Raw genomic sequence first — 25573 nt, 5'->3', positions numbered from 1 at the left:
TTGCCCTCCCGACCCCTGTTGAGCCTGAGGAGCATTTTGCTTTACCTTTTGAAAGATCTGCTTTGTTTTTGATTCACCTTCTTGGCACAGCGCAAAATAAAAAAATCGGCTGGACATAGTGCTGTTGTGTGCGTGCTTTTGGGTCCACCGACTACACCCCTAACAGTTTCATCTTCATCCTGGTAGATGGCAGCAGATTTCGGTCAAGAATTTCTCTGTAAATTCGCCCATTCATCCTTCCTTCAATTATGTGAAGTTTGCTAGTACCATTTGCTGAGAAGCAGCCCCACACCATGATGTTCGCACCTCCAAACCTCACTGTTGGTATGGTGTTTTTAGGTTGATGTGCAGTGCCATTTCTCCTCCAAACATGGTGTGTAATAGGGCATCCAAACAATACCATTTTGCTCTCATCTGAGCACACTACATGCTCCCACTGGCTTTTCCAAATGTTGAGCTGCAAACTTTGAACAAGCTTAAACATGTTTTTTTTCCCCCCAGCAATGGAGTCTTGCGTGGTGAGCGTGCATACAGGCCATGGCGGTAAGAGTGTATGGATGCATGTAACTGTAACTGGAGTCACGTGATATCGATAGCACCATGTTCCATATAAGGGCAATGTTTCCGCCCTTACTCTCTCTCTACCGGGTCTCTCCCGAGAGCGGGCAGTTTAGCATGTTTTGCAGGTAATACACAATGCCACGAGCTCAATGGCTGAAGAGATAAACGTCTGGACGTCCGTTCATCCTCTGGTATTATTACTTCGCTGCGAAGGTAGGCCAAAGGAGTAAGCCTACCTAAAAACAGGTTATGGGCCCAGGAACCGGTAATGATTCCAAAGTTTGACGGACTTGTGCGTTGATAGCTAGCACGACCACGCTAGCATACAGAAGTATCCAAAAGAGCTAGTTTAGCATCGGGAGTACCGGGAAGCTAACGCTAAATCAAAGGGAGCTAAACTGAACTAAAAACAACCATAGCAAACCGAAGCAAGAGCCAGTGGCCCACGTTTGACAGGAGAGCAGAGGAGTATGAGCTCTGGGAAGAGAGGATGCTGTGCTGCATGCACGGGGTGGGGCTGAAGCAGACCTGATGGAGCCCGCTGAACGACTGTCGGAGGAAGAGAGGACTAAAGATGATAAGCTGAATGCGGACGCCTACTGTGCATTGGCGCCACTACTTGACAACACAAGCTTGGGGCTGATATTCAGAGACACAAAGGACAAGGGCCGAGAGAGCCTCAAAGTATTAAGAAAACACTACATCAGAAAAGGTAGGCCCCGGATTGTTTCCCTGTACATAACAATGACAGCGCTGAAGAAAGCTGACAATGAGACTAACCAAATACATCATCAGAGCTGAGCAGATCATTACAGCAGTCAGGAGTGCAGGCGAAGCACCGAGTGAGGGACTGATGATGGCGATGATCATGAGGGGATGACCGGAGAAGTACAAGCCGTTCACACTGATGGTGACGCATGGCTCAGCCGACATAACACTGGGAGAGTTCAAAGCAAAGTTAAGGAATTTTGAGGCCTCCGAAGACGCAGACCCAGTCCCAGAAGAGGCAGGAGAAAGGGTGCTGAGGGCACAAGCGGCGCCGAGGAAAAAGACCGGGCCAGCGGAGATGGTGTGTTGGCGGTGCGGAGAAAAGGGCCACAGAAGGGATGACTGCACAGAGAAAGTCTGTTGCAGTTTTTGCAGAAGCAGGGGGCACACGGACAAAGCGTGCACAAAGAAGGAGCGTGAACGGAGCGCCCGGTGTGCGTGTGTACAAGATGGCGGCGGTGGCCGTAGGTCCGGTTGTGAACCGGACGGCGACCGGGTAGCCGTGGGAGGAGAAGACCGTACCTTCAGAGCAGAAACAGGAAATGCCAGTCTCTCAGGGAAGGCGCTGCATACCCAGAGAAGGGGAATGATCGTGGACACGGGCGCGTCGTCCCACATCCTCAACGATAGGAGTAAGTTCAAAAGCTTTGACAGCACTTTCAGGCCGGAGAGACACAGCATGGAGCTCGCCGATGGGAAGCATACTGTCGGAGTGGTGAAAGGGAGGGGAGACGCACAAGTATGTCTCATAACCAGTGAGGGGCGCCGGTGTACAGTGACTTTAAAGAACGCTCTCTACATTCCCTCGTACCCTCAAGAACTCTTCTCAGTGAAGGCTGCTCCCGCTAACGGTTCCCCCACTAAAGTGTTTTTCTACGAAGGAAAAGACGTTATAGTCACCGGATGGCGCAAGGTTTGAAATCTATGTATACAAGAGAATGTACTACCTGCAAACCGAGTGTGATCTAGATGATGCGTGTCACGTCAGCCATGATATCCAGACATGGCATGAGGTAATGGGTCATTGTAATTTTGACGATATCTTGAAACTGCAGGACGTGACAGAGGGCTTGCACATTAAGGGTCCAAAGCGCAGGCCTGGTAAAGAATGTGCAGTATGCATAGAGGGGAAGTTCACGCAGACGAGAAACAGAGATCCGACTGACAGAGTAAAGACACCGCTTGAGCTGGTGAACACAGACCTAAACGGCCCCCTAGTTTACTACCCCGGTAAAGGAAAAGTGCAGAAGCACAGGCTGGTAAAGTTTGTCATCAAGACGACCTGTGAAAATGAGGCTCAGACACAGGAGCTAGGACTGGATCTTATAGGAGATCGCGATAAGGAAGTAGAGACTTCACAGCCTAGTGTACCGAACACCGATATATTGACTGATGGTACACAATCCGCATCAGAGGACAACCGTGAGAAGCACCCTAGGGTGACACCACACGACAGTGGGAGATACCCTACCATAGAGCGTAAAGCCCCGGGGTATCTCAGAGATTATTCTCTGGAAGATGCTGATGACGACAGTACACTCACTAGTGTAGATTATTGCTACCGAGCAGTTTGTGGTGTACCTCTGACCTTTTAAGAGACCATGACATCAACTGAGTCAGGAAAGTGGAAGAAAGCAATGGACGAGGAAAAGAGGTCCCTAGAGGACAACCAGACCTTTACCATGACTAAGCTACCAGAGGGCAGGAAGACAGTGGGAGGAAAATGGGTGTATTGGATCAAGGGAGACATTGACGGAAACGACCAGTACAAAGCTAGGTTTGTAGCAAAAGGATACAGCCAGAGAGCAGGGATAGATTACAGCGAGACGTTCTCACCAACAGCGAATCTGACAAGTATACGTGTAGTGATGCAGAAGGCAGCCCAAGACAATTTGATTTAGCATCAAATGGATGTGAAAACAGCTTACCTACACGCCCCCATTGATCAAGATATCTACATGGAACAACCTGAAGGTTACAAAAAGGAGGGAGATGAGCTGGTGTGTAAACTAGAGAAGTCAATCTACGGCTTGAAGCAGTCAAGGCAAAATTGGAATGAGATGCTCCACATGTGCCTAGTAGATGACAACTTTATTCAGAACCCGACAGACCACTGTGTTTACACAAAAGAGGAGGACGATGTCCAGGCGTTCCTGGAGGCCTTCGAGGTGATGGCGGGGGCATGCGGCTGGCAGGTGATCCGGGTGGCCGGCGCTCCAGCCCCTTTCCCCTGCCCGGGAGCGACGTACCGCGTTCCGGCAAGAATCCAGGGGGGTACACGCCTGGTTCGGCCCAGGGCATTGGTAGAGGCATCGCGGGTGAGGATAAGGTGTGTGCATGGGGATATTCACGAGTATCCCATAGTGTCCGGAACTTGACTGACGCACCCCGTAATTTTGGGTACAGATTGGCCGAGGTTTAACAAGCTAATGGGGCGGACTGCTGCGTTCACGGACGACAGGGACATGCGTTATGTGTGCTGTGCTCAGCGGTGACGCGAGGTCGCCCGACGCTGCAGACGGGGAGGGGGCACTCCCGTGGAGACTCCGTCGGTCCCCGAACTTCACTCCATGGAAGATTTTCCACTCGAGCAGTCTCGGGATGACACTCTACGCTCAGCCTTCGACCAAGTGATAAGAATTGATGGTCAATGGGTGCGCCCTGACGCAGCGCGGTCATATCCGCACTTTTCATTGATTAGGGATAGACTATATTGAGTGAGTTGTGACACGGGACAGGAAAACACCCAGTTGCTGGTGCCGAAAATCCGCCGGGAAACTATTTTCCATGCGGCTCATTATAACCCTATTACGTCCTCTACCATTGGCTGAGGTTCCGTTTGAACGCATCGGGATGGACCTCATCGGGCCATTCCACCGGAGCGCACGCGGATATCGCTTTGTGTTAGTCCTCATGGATTACGCAACCCGATATCCGGTGGCAGTGCCATTGCGCAACATCTCGGTGAAGAGTGTCGCGCAGGCTCTGTTTCAGGTCATCTCCCGGGTCGGAATCCCGAAAGAGATTCTGATGGACCAGGGCACAACGTTCATGTCGCGTACACTGAGAGAACTTTACGGGTTACTGGGCATGAAGTCCATTCGTACTAGTTTGTACCACCCGCAGACAGACCTGCTGGTAGAACGTATGAATAAGACACTGAAGTCCATGATCCGTAAATTTATTAGCGAAGATGAATGTAATTGGGACAAATGGCTCGATCCTCTGTTGTTTGCAGTCCGGGAGGTCCCCCAGGCCGCCACGGGATTTTCTCCCTTTAAACTTTTGTTTTGCAGGACACCGAGGGGGGTGCTGGACCTTATTAAGGAAAACTGGGAGAAAGGTCCGAGCCCCGGCAAGAATGAGATCCAGTACGTCCTGGACCTGAGAGCAAAGCTCCACACACTGGGTAGGACGTCACGTGAGAATTTGCTCCGGGCCCAGAAACGGAAACAACGGCTGTACAACAGATCAGCCAAGCTGAGACAATTCACACCGGGAGAAAAGGTACTTTTATTACTTCTTCCAGCTCTAAACTCCTGGCTAAGTGGCAAGGGCCCTTCGAGGTCACACGCCAGGTGGGGGATGTTGATTATGAGGTGGTAAACCTCCTCAAAGCCTGGAGGGAGGCGGAGTCTGTTTCTCTGGTTTCCTCAGTATCAGAAAGAGAGGACCTTGGGCCGGAGGTGCCAAAAGCGGCCAATCCCACCCCGCTCCCGTGTGAGGGCCATCTCTCTGAGGACCAGAGGACAGACATTGCCCAGTTGCAGAAGCGGTTTGCTGATGTGTTCTCCCCCCTGCCAGGCCGGACCAACCTGATAGTTCACCACATCGAGACTCCCCCAGGGGTGACGGTAAGGTCATGACCCTACAGGATGCCCGAACCCCCAGGGGTGACGGTAAGGTCACGACCCTACAGGATGCCCGAACACAAAAGAAAAGTAGTTCGGGAGGAATTATTACTATGTTGGAGAATCGATGTAGCCCCATCGTTCTGGTGGCTAAGAAAGATGGGGCTGTACGGTTCTGTGTGGACTATCGCAGGGTGAACGACGTGTCACGATTCGATGCCTACCCAATTCCCCGGGTCGACGAACTCCTGGACCGGCTGGGCACTGCACGTTTTTTTACAACCCTGGATTTAACTAAGGGCTACTGGCAGATTCCGCTGTTGCCAGAGTCCAAAGAGAAAACTGCTTTCTCCACTCCGTATGGTTTGTACCAATTTACCATGCTTCCCTTTGGCTTGTTCGGTGCCCCGGGCCACGTTCCAGCGCCTCATGGACGGGGTGCTGTGTCCGCACGACGCATATGCGGCTGCCTACCTGGATGATGTCATCATCCACAGCACCACCTGGGTGGAGCACGTGCGGCGGGTGGGTGCCGTGCTGGAGTCGCTGAGGTGGGCCGGGCTCACCGCCAACCCGGGGAAGTGTGCAGTTGGAAGGAGGGAGGTACGGTATCTGGGGTACCACTTGGGGGTCGGGCAGGTGCGCCCTCAGGTGGAAAAGACAGCAGCTATTGCGGCCTACCCGCGTCCCAAGACGAAAAAGAGGTGAGGCGGTTTTTGGGGCTGGCGGGGTATTACAGGCGGTTCATCCCCGGCTTTGCGGACCTCACCAGCCCCTTGACCGACCTGACCCGGAAAGGTGCGTCAGATCCGGTCCAGTGGTCGGAGCAGTGCCAGCGGGCGTTTGAGAAGGTAAAACAGACTCTCTGTGGGGAACCGCTCCTCCACACACCTAACTTCTCTCTCCCCTTTACTCTGCAGACCGACGCGTCGGACAGGGGCTGGGGGCCGTTTTGTCCCAGGAGGTGGAGGGGGTTGACCGCCCCGTGTTTTACATCAGCCGCAAACTGTCGGAAAGAGAGGCCAGGTACAGCACGGTGGAGAAGGAGTGCCTGGCCATCCGGTGGGCTCCCTGCGCTACTCCCTCCTGGGACGCTCGTTCACCCTCTGTTCGGACCACGCCCCGCTCCAATGGCTCCACCTCATGAAGGATACCAACGCCCGGAACACTTGGTGTTATCTGGCTCTACAGCCTTTTAACTTCAAGGTGGTCCATAGGCCGGGGGCACAGATGGTCGTGGCAGACTTCCTCTCCCGCCCTCTCGAGGGAGGGTGGGGAGTAGGCTAGGCCGGACGGCTCCCCGGCCTAAGTCGAGCGGTGGGGGTATGTGGTGGCGGGCGTGGTTTTGGCTCGGCTGCAGGGGGGAAGAGAGGGGGAGTGGTTCCGGGAACGGCGCCAGGTGGAGGCAATAAGCCTCAGCTGGGGGGAAATAATGATCAATTGTGTCCCTATATAAGTTCCAGGGAGGCGGCGAGCAAGGAGGACGAGCGAGCGGGACGCCTCACGAGCTGGAAGCACGAGAAACCTAAAAATACACAATAAAATATATTGAACCTGCACTCTCGCTGCCTTCTTCCGGAGCCCCTTGCACCCACAGCGTTACAGTAGGCCAAAGGAGTAAGCCTACCTAATAACAGAGTGCATTACTTACTGCATTACTGTTTTCTTTTAGACAACAGTACCGGTTAATTGCAGGTCTTTTTGAAGCTCTCCATGAGTGGTCCTTGGCTCTTGGACAACTCTTGTGATTATTCTTTTCACTCCTTTGTCAGAAATCTTGCGAGGAGCACCTGGTCGAAAGAAATTTCTGTTGAAATGATTGTCTTTCCTCTTCCGTATTATGGCCCCAACTGTGCTCACTGGAACATTCAGAAGCTTAGAAATGCACCTATAACCAATACCCTCATTAGGTTGCGAAAGTCTTGAGACCGCTCTTTGCTTTTACCCATCATTACTGTAGATGTGTCTTGTGTGACACCTTGGCAATGAGACCTTTTTGTAGGCCATCAGTTGGGACTGAACCAGCTGATATTCATTTGCGCTGACAGGGGTCTGGATTGCTTTTTAATTACTGATTAATTTTTGATGTTTTCAAGTGTTGTCTCGGCTTTACCTTTTTGCACCTCCTTTTCTTCATGTTCAATCATTTTTCCCTTGTGTCATTTTACATTATTACACATAACTTTATTTCTGAACTTCTTTGTTTTGAGTTGTTACCAACATCTGGTGAAAATGTCATGTCATTGGCTCTTTTGGAAATATATTTACTGAGAAAAATGGTGACCTGTTCATAACTTATTTCACCCGCTGTACATACACTCTTCAAATTCTGCAGAGAGATGCTGGACGTTTGAGGCTTATTCTGACGAAGGGGTCGGCGCTCTCCGCCATCGACGTGTCCTTGACCGCGCTGTACGTGAGGGTCACGCTGTAGGCGGCGGGCTTGTCGCAGCCTTTCCTCCCGCAGCCGCATATCTTGCGGAAGGTGGCGCGGAACTTCTGCGACATGGCGTTGTAGATGACCGGGTTGACGGCGCTGTTGAGGTAGACGCAGACGCGGCAGAAGAGCACGAACCAGCTGTCCAGGTAGGCGTGGTCCAGGAAGGAGTTGACCACCACCAGGGTGCGGTACGGCATCCAGAGCACGGCGAACAGGATCACCACCACGGCCAGCATCTTGGTCACCTGGTTACCCAACAAGGAAAGACGTGAGAACGGATGCTGCAGCAGAACACCTGCAGGAGTCCGTGGGCGCCGAATCCGACCTGTTTGAGGAAGACGCTAGCTTCTTTCCTGTTACAAGTTTGAATTCACCATTCATAAAGAGAGCATTCTTTAAGTCGACAATGAGAAAGTTCTGGACATTAAATGGTACATGGACTTGCCTCAGAGTAGAGTACAGCGCCTTTCTAGTCCTTTCAAGCCTCAAAGCGCTTTCACACTAGACGTCACTCAGCCATCTTTGACACACCGACGGCGCTGCCTTCAGGAGCAATTTAATTTAATTTAGTGTCTCGTGGAGGTCCGGGATAATCTCAGCTGTTAAAGGGTGAGTTCACCCAAACTACAAGTGTTATGATTCAAAAGACATAATATCATTTAACAAAGACCCCCCCACTCTTGATCGTGTCAGTACTTAACCCTTATTACACGTTGTACTCTGAGAGGCTTATATACCTCACATATGTTTGATAGCAGTAAACTGATTCATGATAAGTTCACTCGTTCGTCTTTGTAGTTGCTTGGGCTCGGCTGGCTTTGAGGCTACGCTTGATGGCAACTAATGAGAAGTGAAACATTTTGGTCTACCATTCTCAATATAATCAAACTCGAACCTTCATCCTGTTTGTCTCCATTTAGCTCATTAGGGGCTCTCTGGACGGACACAAATGAGTCTAGCAAGATGGCAAGTGAGCCAATTATAAAGCAGGAACGACAGCCGGGAAGTGAAGTGACGGATCCATATGAGGTTGACGGGTCACCATTTGGTTTTATTCATCGCGCGCGTTTGGGCAAGACTGCTCAGTGCCCAGCATGTCCCTTTGTCAGTCTTTGCAGATTTGGATAATGACTCAATTGGAACGTCATCAACACACATACCCAGCAATCATCATATCTGAATCAAAAACACCAAAGCAATTATACATAGGTTTAATTTTTCTGATTTGCTGTAGATGCAGAATCCAAATCTTTTTTACATAATTAAAGGGAAGTGGGCTCTTTTACAGTGCTGCATAGGCATTGGAGCGGTATTGGTGTCATGTGTGAACAGCATTTATTCTCTGATAATCTTCATATATTTTTTAAACCTTCATTTTTAAGTTAAAAAAATGGTCCTCATATTTGTACTCGTCTTTGATTCCCTTGTTTTAAGACGGACGCACGTGGCACCCACCTGTCGGCGCGAGGTCGCCGTGGAGCTGGAGTGGCGCGAGTTCCTGCAGCTGTTCCTCGTGTCGTTGGCGCCGTTGCTCGGCGCGTTCTTCTTCGTCTTCTTCTTCTTCTTGTCCTTGGGGTCGGAGGGCAGCGGGTTGAGGAAGAGGATCCGGCCGATGAGTCCGTACAGGACCGCGGAGAGCAGCAGCGGAACCACGAAGAAGACGGCGAAGTCAAAGAAGTAAACCGGCAGGTATAACTTCCTGGGGACCCTGTACCCGCACGCAATGATGGTGACGTTGTCATACACCAGCTGCTGGAGGTCCGACAGGTAGAAACACATCACGCAGTACAGAGACGTGAACGCCCACACCACCAGAATGATCTTTTTGGCCCGGGACAGCGTGCACAGGAACTGCGCTTTGATCGGGTGACAGATGGCGATGTACCTCTCTATGGTGAACGCGGTGATGGAGCATGAGGACGCGTTGATCCCGAGGTACTGGAAGTAGGTGATGCCGAGGCAGCCGTAGTAGCCGAACACCCACGACCCAAAGATGCTGTCGGTGAACGCCGGCAAGCCGGCTGCGGTCAGCACCATCAGATCGGCCACCGCCAGACTCACCAGGTAGCAGTTGGTCGGAGTCCTCATGTGTTTGGTCGTGAGCACCACCAGGACCACCATCACGTTGCCGACGATCCCCGACGCTCAGATCGCCAGAAGCAGCACACTGCTGATCAGAAGTGCCAGCTGTGGCTTTTCTTGTCATCTGGTTGCTACTCTGTCACGTGGAAGCTGGAAAGCGTTTGTGTCGCTGGTGCGTCGATGCTCGCTGCCGGGAAGCTACGCGCTAAATGTAGAATAAACACGGTACCCAAAGGTGTTTGTGATGGCCTGGGCGAGGTCATTTGTTTACGGGTTTTTCCCAAACTTAGTTCCTCACATGAAGTGGTGGGATGTACACTGTACTTTAGTAGAATTATGAGGTGTTTGTATTTCCCTGATCATCCACTCATGGGGGAGGATGGGCATTTATACCACTGATTATTACTACCTTGATTCATCAGTGATAGTAATCCATGAATCAAATTTGATTCTTTCACAGGAATATATTTGTTTTATTGATGACTTTGAACTTCCATTTTGTGTTGGCTTTGAGTGGTGCCTGCAGATCAAAGCAGTAGTGTTTCCAGATGCCACACCCCCACTCTACCTCCTCGGGGTCTGGACGAGGACTGAGCTGAAGGAGTTTCTGGTGAACTTTTAGGATTTCATCTGATTTCACCTGAATCCGACCCAGTGACGGGCTTTTAGGATAACTCCAATAGCGTCTCTGATCCTCTTGCTTACTTAATCAGGTTGTTTTTTAACGCGGTTCATTTACGCATGATTTATGCCAATAGAACTTCTTATGGTGGATATGTCAAATCGTTTTTTTTCTTCGGGTGAAGTGAAACCTGTTACCTGTATGTGGCTCTTGGAGACGGATGAGGCAACGGCTTGCAGCTAATGATGGCCCCCACAGTGCGCACAGTGGAAACCGTGCTGACACAGTGCTTCAAATCATTGTTTTGTCTTTTCCAGAACGTGTCTTCGTAGTCTGTCAGATGTTCTCTGAACTGTGTCGCTCTGAGGAGCTCACGTTGTGTCAAGAGACTCACACAATTGTGAGTGACTCGTGGTGACAACATGAGGACAAAATCAAACATGCAAGTTGTTTTTGAGAAGGAATCTCTTGACTGAAAGCATATACAAATTCCGAAGTACAAAAAGTAATGCACGCATTTCAAACCCTTGTCATTTTTGGACTACATATATTTATATTTCTGATGTGGCAAGGATAGCAGTCTCCTCCGATGAAGACGTTGCAGTAAAAGTCCCAGTGCAACGTTTCTACTTGCGAATCCGGAAAACAAAGGTCATCTTGTGACAACTTGTCAGTTCTCCGGGGTGAATTTTGCCGCCTGCCATTCAAACCTACATCAAACCGAGGTGATTCACGTCTGCACGACGAACAAACACGAGACGAGTGACGCATCAAAACAAAGCACAATGCACATGCTCGCAAACAGCACGCTCTGTTTCTCTTTAGCACAGTAAAAATAAATAATGAGCTTTCTCACGGAGCGCGAGAAACTTCACAGACCTCATTGAGTCGAAGGCTCCTGCCTTTAAATCCCTTTGTAACGCGTGTGACAACATTGCGTCCTCCAACAGCAACAAGCTTTATTTTCATCCCAAGGTGAATTTCTTCTCTGCATGTATTAACTATTCTTTGTGATGATTCCTGTCAAATTTATGAGGATTATTAGCTATTACCTAGAGTTACTATTGATTACAACAAGCCATATTTTTGTGTCATCCAAGTCCCTGACACAGTCACACTGCCTTGTAAAAGTCACACATGTAATAGAAGTCAAAGAAACATCCTTCCGTTAAACCTCAAAAATCAAAGGCTACAGGGCTACTAACTCATACAGACACACCTGTGAATAATTATTCACAAACTGTTTGTGTGCTTTATATTTTTTAGATGTTGGAAGATAACGGAAAAACAAGATCTCAGAGGGATTGTGAGACTTTGTGAAATCTGGGCTGAAGGCTTACTGCAGGTAGAGAAAAAAAGGACTTAAAATGCAACGAGTGAGCCATTATCTTTTAAGAGACTGAGTCCCAAATTCATTAGCAGTATCCACACCTTCATTAAGTGCATATTGCATTGCATATCTTACTTCAACTGGCTTTGTTGTCGTTGTTAGGTTAAGATGTTACGCTACGATGTTACGCTCAGAATTTAAGCATTTAGCTGTGGATATGTATAGAACTTTTTTTCCCCCTACCCTCGCCATTTTCTTCATCTAGAGAGCACATATTGTGTTAATCTGGAGTGTGTGTGTGTGGGCGTGTCGAATGGCGGGGCAAAGCCATCAGGTTGCTGGAGTGTTTGGGATCAAAGCACCAAAGCCTGGTTTCCCCACTACAGAAACACTTAACCTTACAGATAAATTGCTACAGATGACAAAGTGCCTGAACTCCAGTCCCTCCCCTCACTGTGAGTGTGTGCAGTCAACTCAAGGAGTTTAGTTCATTTCATTTAGCCAAGAATACATTAGCACTGCGTCTCCTTTTTCCAGATGTTTAATTCTCTTTTTTATGGCCTTTTTTTTACTCAAGCTTCCGTGTGCTGAATACGGCCAGTGAGCCCTTCTTTGTCAAAGCTTGTTAAAAAAAAACTGTGGTCTCTATCACTTCCTTGGAAGCCATAATCGATTATTATATGGACAGATTTTTTCTTTTCTTCACGACTGTTTTCCAGCAGTACATACACACAACCACCTATACACATGGTTATGGAAATAACTTATATATATCTTGTCGAGCCATCTACATAAAACTCGTGGATTAATTTGAAACGCCCTTGTTTTGCATGAATCTCTAGCTGTGACAAACTTAAACAGAGTGAGGTAGATTCTTAGTTAGTATATTCTTAGTTTGGTTTTTCTTCTCTTTTCATTCATGTTTTTCCCTTTCACCCTACAGGCTGCATCCTAAGTGTGCTTTTTCGTCTACCGTTCTCTGCTGTGGATAAAGAATGGACCACCTGTCTTAGGTCGGGTGTGATGCATTGCACTTGTTTAATTTACATGCAATGTTTATCAGACAGTAGTCTACAGAAGTGAATGTACGTGTAGCAATTAACAAACAGTCCATCTCCATAGGAGATTGGCAGCCTTTCGCGGGCTCTGAGCTTTTGGGAACTGTAGGATATAAAAAAAGAAATTGACGACCAGGTTCATAAATTAACTATAAATAAAATGCATTTAGTGTACAACAAAACACAACCATGATTGTGGAGATATGTTTTCAATAAAGTAATGGGAGCATTGTAAAACCACTGTCATTTTGAAACTGTAATCAATAGAACAATACCAATGTACAGTTATGGTTGTATTCAACTTAATGCAATCTACCGAAATGTATTGTAATACTTGATAGCACCACAACTGATATTGACCGAGAGGCCTTCGAAATCCGAGCTACGTTGAACCCACCAGGAGACCACTCCCAGGGGGCGTGGTCACTGACTTTACACCTCCACTGATCTGTGTAAATACTTGGAGTTCTCTGGAGGAGACAGCAGACTAGGGATGGTCAAAGGACTCCCCGTGGTCTGTTGGTTTGTGGAGACCAGCGGCTCCTCAGCTGAGATGTTCTTTTTAGCACAGCACCGTATCTTTTATTAAATACTTTTTTTTTACTGTTCATTCCAAGATGTTTCCAACCGTCTGGTGTTACTCGAGAGAAATGGAGTCAAAGCTTTTAGTGTTCATGAGGTTCAGACGAAGATGCCCTTTCTTCCTTGCTAGAGAAAACTAAAAAACAGCACTGAAGTAGCAGCTTTTCATGAGCAATATTATTTTTATTGTTTATATATTTTGAGAGGAGGAAAAATTGTTGAGTGTTTTATCACTCTTCCCTTTGCGCATAAGAATCAGCTCTGTTGGCAGGATATCTAGTAGTTTTACCTTTTGATATTGATCAGAAAAAGTATATTTCATTGCTAATTCTTTTTGCTTTATATACTTTAGGTTCATGTTCAGGGTCTTTGACTTTAACACTTTAATTTGGACTGCATCAAAATCCCTAAAATATATCTAGTACACATTAAATTCAGCACTCTCAAGTCTCAGTCACCAAATAAACCTAATTACGAGAGTGTAAAATCCACATTTTAATCTGCATAAATTGTCTCTTAGAGCAGTAGTGAATGATTTGGAAGAGAAAACGCTGACGGCGAGAGGTTGGTATAAATTACTTTTGTATTCATGATTATAAAATTGCATTGCCATGTGTGCTTCCATCAGACTCAGTCCAGGCTCTGCAAGGTTTCAAAGCTCGCTCTTGAGTTATGAATCAGGTGTCAGACAGACGCAGCCCGCCGGCTGCTTAAAGAAATGTTTTATCTAGTGGACTCTATTCGTGTGTAGGATATTGTTTTTGGATCCACAGCAAACATACACTGTATATTTTACTGTATATTTGACTGGTCTGTCCTGGTCATATATAGATTCAAACAAGGGACTTCAATGACAGCAATTAATCGGCCATCGGTGTGACTTTCATTCCCGGGGCTGGGGCCTTCTGAGAAAGTGTCTCGCCTCTGCTGATGAGTCCACGAAGGCAAACAGCCCCCAGCAGACTATGTCAGCAGAGACGTGCGTTGAAACGTCCAGGGGGGGATAAGAGCCTCTCCCTCGGGACGGGTCGTTGCTCCTGCGGTTTTAATTCCATTGCTTTACAGTCAGAGCGCGGAAACTCATTCTCTTTGACACTTGAGATCCTCGCAGAACAGTGTACCACCTGGTAGTAAACAAAGCAATCTAACAAGAAGGCACTGAATCCGAATTATCACCCAAGGGAGGAAAAATGAAATGAATTTTCTGTTTTGTATGTAATGCTACTATTTGTCTGTCATGAATCACTTTCGTTTTTGCCTCCTGCTCTTCTGTCTTTATTCAATCTTTGGCTTCTGTGGTGCGCCTCCTGTCCAGCTGGCTCTTGCTCGGCTGAGGTGAAGTGGAAGGCATGCAGCCAGTCGCCTGAGATTGAGTCCAGAATATTTCCTGATGGACGAGGAGAGAGAGAAGGGCGTTGGGGGGGGGGGAAGTGCGCCAGCGAGGAGCGACATTACATTTTCTCAAATCAAAGTTCTCTTTGTGTTATAGTTCGGCGGGAGCAGCTCTTTCATGGCAAATTCTGACTTATTGGGGCAGGGGCCTAGACCTGAAGTATAAGGGACTGTGTCCACATGGTCCTCGACACCGTCTCTTTGCCTTTTCACACTTGCCCTGTGTTGTCCTCTTTTCTGCTTGGAGGACACTCCTGACGGAGTCAGCGCTTCTTCAGGACATCAATCCGAGTCGCTGTCTTCCGCCTGCGGCCAGTATCTTCTGTGTGTGGGTGGGGCGAGGCCTGAAGTGGAGGGTGCTGAGTTCCTGTAGTCCTCTTCCCTGGTCCTCTTAGTGGAGCAGGGGCCTAGCCCTGAAGTGCAAGGGGCTGTGTCCACCTGGTCCTCGACACCGTCTCTTTGCCTTTTCACACTTACCTGCCCAGTGTCGTCCCTTTGCCTACTTGGAGGACACTCCTGACATCTGAAGGACTGGGATTAGTGCTTCGTCAGGACATTCCACAAGAGAAGGAAGTGGGGGCGATTGCACTGGATGCAAATTTATCAATCCATAAAGAAGATATGCCTAAAAACTCTGCTGCAAGATGCTACCTATAGCCAACTTCGCTGAACACGCTGGAAGGCGGTTTTTACATCCTGCAGCAATCAGAATGTCGCTGTCAATCAAGTTGCTGTTTTCAGCCAACTGCCAGTATGTTGTAGTCCTCTTCCTTGGTCATTTTAGTGGATGAGGGGCCTAGCCCTGAAGAACAAGGGACTGTCCACATGGTCCTCGTAACCGTCCCTCAGCCTTTTCTCACTTACCTGCCCTGTGTTGTCCTCTTCTTGGAGGACACTCCTGACGCGCTGTCAGCGCTTCTTCAGGACATCAATCCGAGTCGCTGTCTTCCGCCCACTGCCAGTATCTTCTGAATGTGGGCGGGGCTCGGCCTGAAGTGGAGGGTGCCGAGTTCCTGTAGTCCTCTTCGGCTGTGTCCACATGGTCGTCCTCATCCCTCTGCCTCTTCCTACTTACCTGCCCTGCGTCGTCCTCTTCCCTGCTCCTCTTGGTGGACAATCCTGACGTCTGGGGAACTGGACTCGGCGCTTCTTCGGGAAGGTCCACATGTGAAGGAAGTGGGGGATGTTGCAGTAGTACAAACTGCAGGAAAGCTTCTTGTTGCATTTCTTCCGTAGGTGCCACCCAGTCCATCCAATCGTCCTCAGAAAGGGAGTCGCACACAGACATGGAGTCGTACCCAGAATCCTTCCAGTCCTCATCATCCTCTTCCTCCTCATGGTGTTGCTCCTCCAGAAAATACAATGCTGCCTCCAGACCAAAGTGCATCAGTTGCCTGTCCATTGCCAACATGGGCCGCTTCTCTTCCTCCTCCTCTTCATCCTCCTCTTCATCCTCCTCTTCATCCTTTTCCTGCTCCTCGTTGTCATCCGGGAAGGCCAGGGGAATAAAATCAACTTCACCCACAGCATAACCTACCTCACCTACCTCATCCGAGGAGTTGAGGAGAACGCCGTGGTCATCGCCGAGGGGGCAGGGTTGTGTGGGACGTTCCATGATGCAGGTAACACCAGCTTTAAGATAAAACATTTAAACTGTCAGGATTTCTCATTACATTAAATATTTCTGGATCACATCAGCAATAAAGTTTTGATTTGTAAAGAGCAGATCACTACAGTAACTATGACTGCAGGACCCAAGGGAGTCACTAACACACACAATGTAATGTAATTATTGTCTTCTCTACTGTCATTCTGTGTAAAAAAAAAACACGGTCGGGTTTCTAGTATTAAAAAGCTTTTTATCAGCCAGTTAGCGGGTCAACTAAGCCACTGTTCACGTTGATTCTGCAAGTGTGCGCACGTCATTGACTTGCAATAAACAGCGTGGACGTGTTTTATATGCAGTGCGTCAGTGAATCACGGCGGCATTGATACAACAATGAACTTCTTTAATTGATCACTCTTAATTCTACGAGTTGCACATCGCAATGCGTGGAGGTGGTGCAGCACGCGCACATGCAGTCCCATACGGTTACTTAACAAATCGCTCCCTTGTCACCAGTAATCTGCGGTCACTGGAGGCAGTGCCTTCCTTATGCCATCATGAAATGTAAAAAAAAGATATATATATATATCTGTGATCTGATCTGTGATACAAGTGTAATTATAAGATTACAATCAATCCAATGATTATTATGGGCAATATCGCTGAATTTGTGTTTGACTTTTGTGCCATAGTGGTTGATGATCAAGAATATTGACATTAACTTGTGCATTCCAGGTCTCGTTGCAAGATATTCATTCATTCACAGCGCTCATGACGTCGACCTGAATTGTCCTCTTTGGCTTAAAAAGGATCCCTAAATTGATTACGAAAGCTCGCTTTCCCCAAACTCCTCATTTGCGCGTTTCCGGGATGTTTTTAGGCGATCGCCACCGAGCTAAAAACCAAAATGACAACCAACGGTAGCGAAAATTCACCGCACTGAAACAAGTATATTATGGCTCAAGTCAGTACACCCCGTGACTCACTCTCAACTAATCAGAAAGCTTGATTTCATCTACCCGTATACAATAGGGTATATGAAACATAACCAGTAGTCAATGTGCAAGCAGCCAGTTGAATGGTGAATTGATGCTACTACGTCACTGCTTGTAACTCTTATGAAAGGCATCGACCACGAGCAGAGGCATTTCAATGTAAATATCAGAGAAATAGTGTACGGAGCATGTAACAATACATTCATAAGTACGTTTCAACCACGTGACGTACGTTGACTAGACCTCCACGTCGTGACGTCACACGTCAACCGTCTCCATGGACCCGGTGGTTTCCAAATACATTTATTGAGCGTTCCATGGCGTTCTGAGCGCCATCTTTTTTCACAAATTGCAATGTTAATCTTCGACAATTTGATACCCTCAAACCAAAATAACAGTATTTTAAAACATCTACACTAATTGTTGACACACCCCAGAGATGTCCCGCGAGATGTAACACATCCCGCCCCTCCAATAATCATTTTACACCGAGAAATCCTCGACTGAGTGTCTTTGTCCATCAAATCGTATTTCTTTCACCGTTAAACTCAATGTCTCGTACTCATTTGTAACATGGGGACCCTTCTAAGGGTGCAAGCAGATCAAAACGTTGTCTTACTTAAACACTGAAGGTTCCAATCTTTAGTCATAAGTTACTTTACTTATGAAGATATTTTTACAACTTTTTACTTCTCGTTACATTTTCACGCAAATATCTGTACTTTCTACTCCTTACATTTTAAAAATAGCTTCGTTACTCCTATTTCATTATGTCATCGTTCAAAAACTAACACACACACAAAAAAAACTATCCGGATAAATCGCCTGAATTTGATTGTGGTTGGGTTAGGCTAGAGATTTCTTTCATGTTTGGACAAAACCAATTTGGTCATTAATATGCTTTCAACACTAGTACTTTAGACCTCTTTATTCAGATCATTTTTAACATTGCATGTTAAACTACAGTGAGAACAGTAATACATGCAAAATACATAGCCATTAACTACAAACCTTCTTGAAGGAACTTATCAAATTGAAAAAATCCATCAGTCTCTGGAATTCTCACGTATTTTAGGACCCCTCCTATCTCCACTTTAGCCAACATTTCCTGTTAAATGATATAGAATACCATGTTATTCAAGACAGATTTATTCCAAATAGAATCCAGTCATGCCTCTCTAAAACAATGTTTTTTTACACACAAAAACATGAATTAGCACAGAAATGTAGTCAATTATCAAAGCCGATTGAATTTTTCTATTGTCCAGCAGCTCTTGGCTGAGTCAGTCGGTAGAAAATAAATACCCATTTTGCTACTTTAACATGTAAATTAGGAATTCTGGTGTACTCCCTGAAGAAAATAAGACAATATTTTCTTTAAAAAATGTCACATTTATTAACCTATAAACTGGTCAGTTAAATACAAGATTTTTGCCAGATTAGCTGCTACTAGATTTACCGCAAAACTTGCATCTGTGTATCCCGATAATTGTCCAGAAGAATCGCTAACGAGAGAGCACTCCACCCCAAGAGGGACCGATGGGGGAAAGAACGCGCGTGTTTTACCCGCCGCTCCGCAACTCTGCCTTCGTCTGCAGTGGCCTCCAACACCAGATGAAATAGCTGCCAAGAGCCGTATTAACAGTTATTAAACGGGGGGGGGGCGCGGATTCACTGCCGCGCACAAACACGTCAGACGTCAGGCAGCCACCCGTCACTGGGCCAACAATTATCCGCATACCCCCGGTCGTCATCTTAAAACCCGACACCGCCGGACACCCCCCCCCCCCCCCCCCCCAAAAAAAAGAAATCTACACGATTCACGTAAATGACCTATTTTGAGTGAAAACGGCGAATTTCGCCGAAAGGTGACTAGTTTGCAGGTATGCATTGAGCGTGACAGTAACTCCAGTATTTCAACCTACCATAATGACAGCGCCCCCTAACCCGAAATTATCTCCCGCCCCCCTAAAAAAGTATTTTTCCCCCACGTACGGCGATTCCCGCTAGCTTGCGCACGTTAGCTTGCCAACGTTAGCTTGCCAGTTACCATCCAGTAGGCGAAGACGTTAGTTTGGCTTAGGTTACGGTTGCTAGCTAGCTTACATTAGGCCTGGCTGAGTAAAGACGGCAGTTAGCCTACATTATAGCAGGTATAAATATCATTCCAATGTCTAAATATATGTCCATCTGTATATTATAGTAGCATTCATTATGTCATCTAATAAACTGAGACACGAGACACGTTTTCTTCAACTTAGAACATACTCTCTTCGAAAACATGCTGTGCGTTGCGTTCCAGTTAAGTTGTGCAGCGACTGAAGTAAATTACTTGAATCCCGCCAAATTGTTGCTCTCACGAGATTCTTGTTCCCACGAGACTAGAGGGCAGTCACTCCGTACACCCTAGCTGTGAGAATGACGACTCTCAGAGTTGGTTTCACAATAACACTCCATTTTGACACCAACTCTTTTGTGGTGCAGTGTAAAATCGAACAGATTTAACAACATACAGATTTAGATCAACTCCATATAAAGTTTGATTGACTCCAGCTTTATCAACACCAGAAATTTGACTCCGCTCAATTTGCTGTGTAGAGAAAACTAAAAAACAGCACTGAAGTAGCAGCTTTTCATGAGCAATATTATTTTTGTTGTTTATATATTTTGAGAGGAGGAAAAATTGTTGAGTGTTTTATCACTCTTCCCTTTGCGCATAAGAATCAGCTCTGTTGGCAGGTTATCTAGTAGTTTTACCTTTTTATATTGATCAGAAAAAGTATATTTCATTGCTAATTCTTTTTGCTTTATATACTTTAGGTTCATGTTCAGGGTCTTTGACTTTAACACTTTAATTTGGACTGCATCAAAATCCCTAAAATATATCTAGTACACATTAAATTCAGCACTCTCAAGTCTCAGTCACCAAATAAACCTAATTACGAGAGTGTAAAATCCAAATTTTAATCTGCATAAATTGTCTCTTAGAGCAGTAGTGAATGATTTGTAAGAGAAAACGCTGACGGCGAGAGGTTGGTATAAATTACTTTAGTATTCATGATTATAAAATTGCATTGCCATGTGTGCTTCCATCAGACTCAGTCCAGGCTCTGCAAGGTTTCAAAGCTCGCTCTTGAGTTATGAATCAGGTGTCAGACAGACGCAGCCCGCCGGCTGCTTAAAGAAATGTTTTATCTAGTGGACTCTATTCGTGTGTAGGATATTGTTTTTGGATCCACAGCAAACAAACACTGTATATTTTACTGTATATTTGACTGGTCTGTCCTGGTCATATATAGATTCAAACAAGGGACTTCAATGACAGCAATTAATCGGCCATCGGTGTGACTTTCATTCCCGGGGCTGGGGCCTTCTGAGAAAGTGTCTCGCCTCTGCTGAGTGCGCCAGCGAGGAGCGACATTACATTTTCTCAAATCAAAGTTCTCTTTGTGTTATAGTTCGGCGGGAGCAGCTCTTTCATGGCAAATTCTGACTTATCGCTTATACCACTCATGCAGGCAAATAATAATAATAATGAATGCCAAGTGCACATTGTTCCTGGTGTGCACGGGTTGTGTGAGTGACGAATTTCTAAGAAAGCATCTAATAAATGCATCCAAGTGCTGAGGGAACGAATATTACCAATGACCTCATCATTTCCAAAATAATGGCTAGACTGGAACAAATACTTGGCCCCTAAAAATAAGTAACTAAAAGAACAAAAATTGCTTATCTAATACTCGACAGGAATACCAACTCCCAAAAAAACCCTCTTTGGGGAGAAAGTTAGGAGAAATACATAAAGGACGGCAATTAGCTTTCGTCCCCAGCTTTTAACATCACATGGTGACAGGATGTTAATTTGTACAGTATTTATGATTTACATGACTATAAATTGTTATTGACTATAATGCATTCAGTTCACCTAACATACAAATGTAATATCTACTCTCACAATCATCACACAAACTACAATTCTACACTAAACATTACTACATGTAATATACTATACGCTAGGTGTGCACTTCTACTTAAATCCCTTCTTCTTAAAACAAAATACATCAGAGTAAACTATAAAAGCTGATTTACTTCACACTGTAACAGATTCTGTTCTTTGTTGGCAGCTGAATGAAAGATGGTGTATCTCAATTTAGGATAAAAGTTGATTCACCTCACATTCCCCCACTGGTAGGGGCTACCATCCACGATGGCACGTGCCCATGAGGATTATCCAACTCACACACCGCACGCAAGTTTATTTGGGGTATGTTTCCAACACAAATACGGTATTAATCTATGTTTTTAATTAGAATGACTGAGCCATAATTTGAAGCAGTGGGTCTCAACCTTTTTTTTAGTGACGTATTTCTTAAGGAATATTTCTTACAGTCAAGTGCTGTATGAATAAAGTTGGTACCCCTTAAGCAGTGCAAAGCTTTTTTTGGTTGAAAAAAACATGGTAATAGACAGCAGTGTTCCCTCTGAGTCTGATTTCTCAAACCGAAGCAACACTTTGGGTGGGTTGCACCTTGTGGCCGTCTTTTCTGACAGGTGATAACAATGCGCCAGGTTGGGAAAAAGCATCTTGGTATGGAGGATGTTTTTTTTCTCCGGAAAATAGCGTACAGAATGTCCAATTCAGTTAACGAATTTACACTTATTTAATATTTATTAAAAAACTATTTTTGTTCAAGGTTTTTAAAATGGATGTCAATTTTAAAATGTATATATTTAAAAATCTCAAATACCCCTTGAAGTGCCTTCACGTGCCCCCAGGGGTACATGTACCCCCATTGGAGAAACACTGATCTAATGCATCCCCACATACTTGTATGTAATATTGTAAATACTATACACAGCACTTAATAGTATTAATACAGAAAACGCAAGTAATACAATTAAAGGCCAATGAAAATTGAAACAATAAATCATAATTTAAATGACGTTTTATTTAAGTTGTGAATGATTTCAGATTTCAGAATCCTAAGACCATCAATTTGTTGGAATATGAATTCTTGGCTGACAGCTGCTGACGTCCTCTCTTCGTGGGGCTGGGGCGGGTGGTCTTGGGGTGACAGGTCTGGGACTCACCGGGGTTCTGAGAGGAGTCTCTCCCTGTTAAACACAAACACAAGTGATGAAAACATTGAGCTCAACTACACAACCTTTAGATTGTTGGGTTGAATCTTTATTATCTTGATACTTCAGTAGTCTTAGTGAGGGATTACTTACTTGGCCCAGTGAAAGAAAGGCGCCAGCCGTCCATCCTTGTCATCTGGTCCTGCAGTTGTCCATCCTTGTCATCTGGTCCTGTAGTCCTCCGTCCTTCTGATCTCTTCCTGTATTAGGCTCATTACTGTAAAAGAAACTTGAAAACCTTTTCTTAACATATGGGGGATATTACTTAAACGTTGTCTGGTTCAGTCACCTCACCTTAGTTTTCTTAACTATAAAAGAGACTTTCTGGAGACTTCTGTCTGGTATGCATGTTATTAAAAGGCATAGACTTACCTTTGTCTGAAAAAAACATCTAGACTACATGAATAAAAATACAACACAGAATAACAACCATCCCCTGTAACTTACCTCTGGCCTCTATGAATAGCATCAACTAATAATCAAAATTAAAATGTATAAAGAAGAGATAGTATCTGTGTGTGGGGGGGTGGGGGTGGGGGGCTGAGGCCGTGAAGTAGGGGGGGGGGAAACCACCGGAGTCAGCGCTTCTTCAGGACATCAATCCGAGTCGCTGTCTTCCGCCTGAGGCCAGTATCTTCTGTGTGTGGGTGGGGCGAGGCCTGAAGTGGAGGGTGCTGAGTTCCTGTAGTCCTCTTCCCTGGTCCTCTTAGTGGAGCAGGGGCCTAGCCCTGAAGTGCAAGAGGCTGTGTCCACCTGGTCCTCGACACCGTCTCTTTGCCTTTTCACACTTACCTGCCCAGTGTCGTCCCTTTGCCTACTTGGAGGACACTCCTGACATCTGAAGGACTGGGATTAGTGCTTCGTCAGGACATTCCATAAGAGAAGGAAGTGGGGGCGATTGCACTGGATGCAAATTTATCAATCCATAAAGAAGATATGCCTAAAAACTCTGCTGCAAGATGCTACCTATAGCCATCCTCGCTGAACACGGCGGAAGGCGGTTTTTACATCCTGCAGCAAGCAGAATGTCGCTGTCAAGTTGCTGTTTTCAGCCAACTGCCAGTATGTTGTAGTCCTCTTCCTTGGTCATTTTAGTGGATGAGGGGCCTAGCCCTGAAGAACAAGGGACTGTCCACATGGTCCTCGTAACCGTCCCTCAGCCTTTTCTCACTTACCTGCCCTGTGTTGTCCTCTTCTTGGAGGACACTCCTGACGCGCTGTCAGCGCTTCTTCAGGACATCAATCCGAGTCGCTGTCTTCCGCCCACTGCCAGTATCTTCTGAATGTGGGTGGGGCTCGGCCTGAAGTGGAGGGTGCCGAGTTCCTGTAGTCCTCTTCGGCTGTGTCCACATGGTCGTCCTCATCCCTCTGCCTCTTCCTACTTACCTGCCCTGCGTCGTCCTCTTCCCTGCTCCTCTTGGTGGACAATCCTGACGTCTGGGGGACTGGACTCGGCGCTTCTTCGGAAAGGTCCACATGTGAAGGAAGTGGGGGATGTTGCAGTAGTACAAACTGCAGGAAAGCTTCTTGTTGCATTTCTTCCGTAGGTGCCACCCAGTCCATCCAAACGTCCTCAGAAAGGGAGTCGCACACAGACATGGAGTCGTACCCAGAATCCTTCCAGTCCTCATCATCCTCTTCCTCCTCATGGTGTTGCTCCTCCAGAAAATACAATGCTGCCTCCAGACCAAAGTGCATCAGTTGCCTGTCCATTGCCAACATGGGCCGCTCCTCTTCCTCCTCCTCTTCATCCTCCTCTTCATCCTCCTCTTCATCCTTTTCCTGCTCCTCGTTGTCATCCGGGAAGGCCAGGGGAATAAAATCAACTTCACCCACAGCATAAATGTCAACCTCACCTACCTCATCTGAGGAGTTGAGGAGAACGCCGTGGTCATCGCCGAGGGGGCAGGGTTGTGTGGGACGTTCCATGATGCAGGTAACACCAGCTTTAAGATAAAACATTTAAACTGTCAGGATTTCTCATTACATTAAATATTTCTGGATCACATCAGTAATAAAGTTTTGATTTGTAAAGAGCAGATCACTACAGTAACTATGACTGCAGGACCCAAGGAAGTCACTAACACACACAATGTAATGTAATTATTGTCTTCTCTACTGTCATTCTGTGTAAAAAAAACACGGTCGGGTTTCTAGTATTAAAAAGCTTTTTATCAGCCAGTTAGCGGGTCAACTAAGCCACTGTTCACGTTGATTCTGCAAGTGTGCGCACGTCATTGACTTGCAATAAACAGCGTGGACGTGTTTTATATGCAGTGCGTCAGTGAATCACGGCGGCATTGATACAACAATGAACTTCTTTAATTGATCACTCTTAATTCTACGAGTTGCACATCGCAGCGCGTGGAGGTGGTGCAGCACGCGCACATGCAGTCCCATACGGTTACTTAACAAATCGCTCTCTTGTCACCAGTAATCTGCGGTCACTGGAGGCAGTGCCTTCCGTATGCCATCATGAAATGTAAAAAAAAGATATATATATATCTGTGATCTGATCTGTGATACAAGTGTAATTATAAGATTACAATCAATCCAATGATTATTATGGGCAATATCGCTGAATTTGTGTATTTTCCTGTTCAAATACGTCAGCGACGAGCGCCTCTCGGATTGCGCAATCCCTCAAAAACCCGGATGACCTGCTCTGTTTTTGCTCAATTTGAGCACATGCAATTAATGTCTCTATATGTCAACAATGTAATGTAATGGTTGTACACATATTTGTATATATAGTTAGCATCTGCTGGCTAAAACAATCAAGTAGCGAACGTCAAGTGCACATCATCCGTCCTTTAAGACTGAAAACGTACAGTCTGAATCGTACAGACCAAAGACGAGCAATAATGTCTCATACGACAAAGAGACCGAACTTAAAGACGACTTTTGGACCATAGTGGTTGATGATCAAGAATATTGACATTAACTTGTGCATTCCAGGTCTCGTTGCAAGATATTCATTCATTCACAGCGCTCATGACGTCGACCTGAATTGTCCTCTTTGGCTTAAAAAGGAGCCCTAAATTGATTACGAAAGCTCGCTTTCCCCAAACTCCTCATTTGCGCGTTTCCGGGATGTTTTTAGGCGATCGCCACCGAGCTAAAAACCAAAATGACAACCAACGGTAG

The 25573-nt window shown here is 46.3% G+C and overlaps 2 pseudogenes; one reads left to right on the top strand and one right to left on the bottom strand.

Annotated features, from left to right (window-relative positions):
* The window catches only part of LOC134107150 (proteasome subunit beta type-7-like), a 74206-nt pseudogene that overhangs the window by 42842 nt on the left and 5791 nt on the right, over positions 1–25573 (top strand).
* Positions 7503–16088, bottom strand: LOC119216641 (thyrotropin-releasing hormone receptor-like; annotated as a pseudogene).

This window comes from Pungitius pungitius, chromosome 17, assembly GCF_949316345.1.
Source record: "Pungitius pungitius chromosome 17, fPunPun2.1, whole genome shotgun sequence".
NCBI classification, from domain to species: domain Eukaryota; kingdom Metazoa; phylum Chordata; class Actinopteri; order Perciformes; family Gasterosteidae; genus Pungitius; species Pungitius pungitius.
Note: the sequence above shows the minus strand (reverse complement) of the source record. Positions and strands in the feature narration are given on the sequence as shown.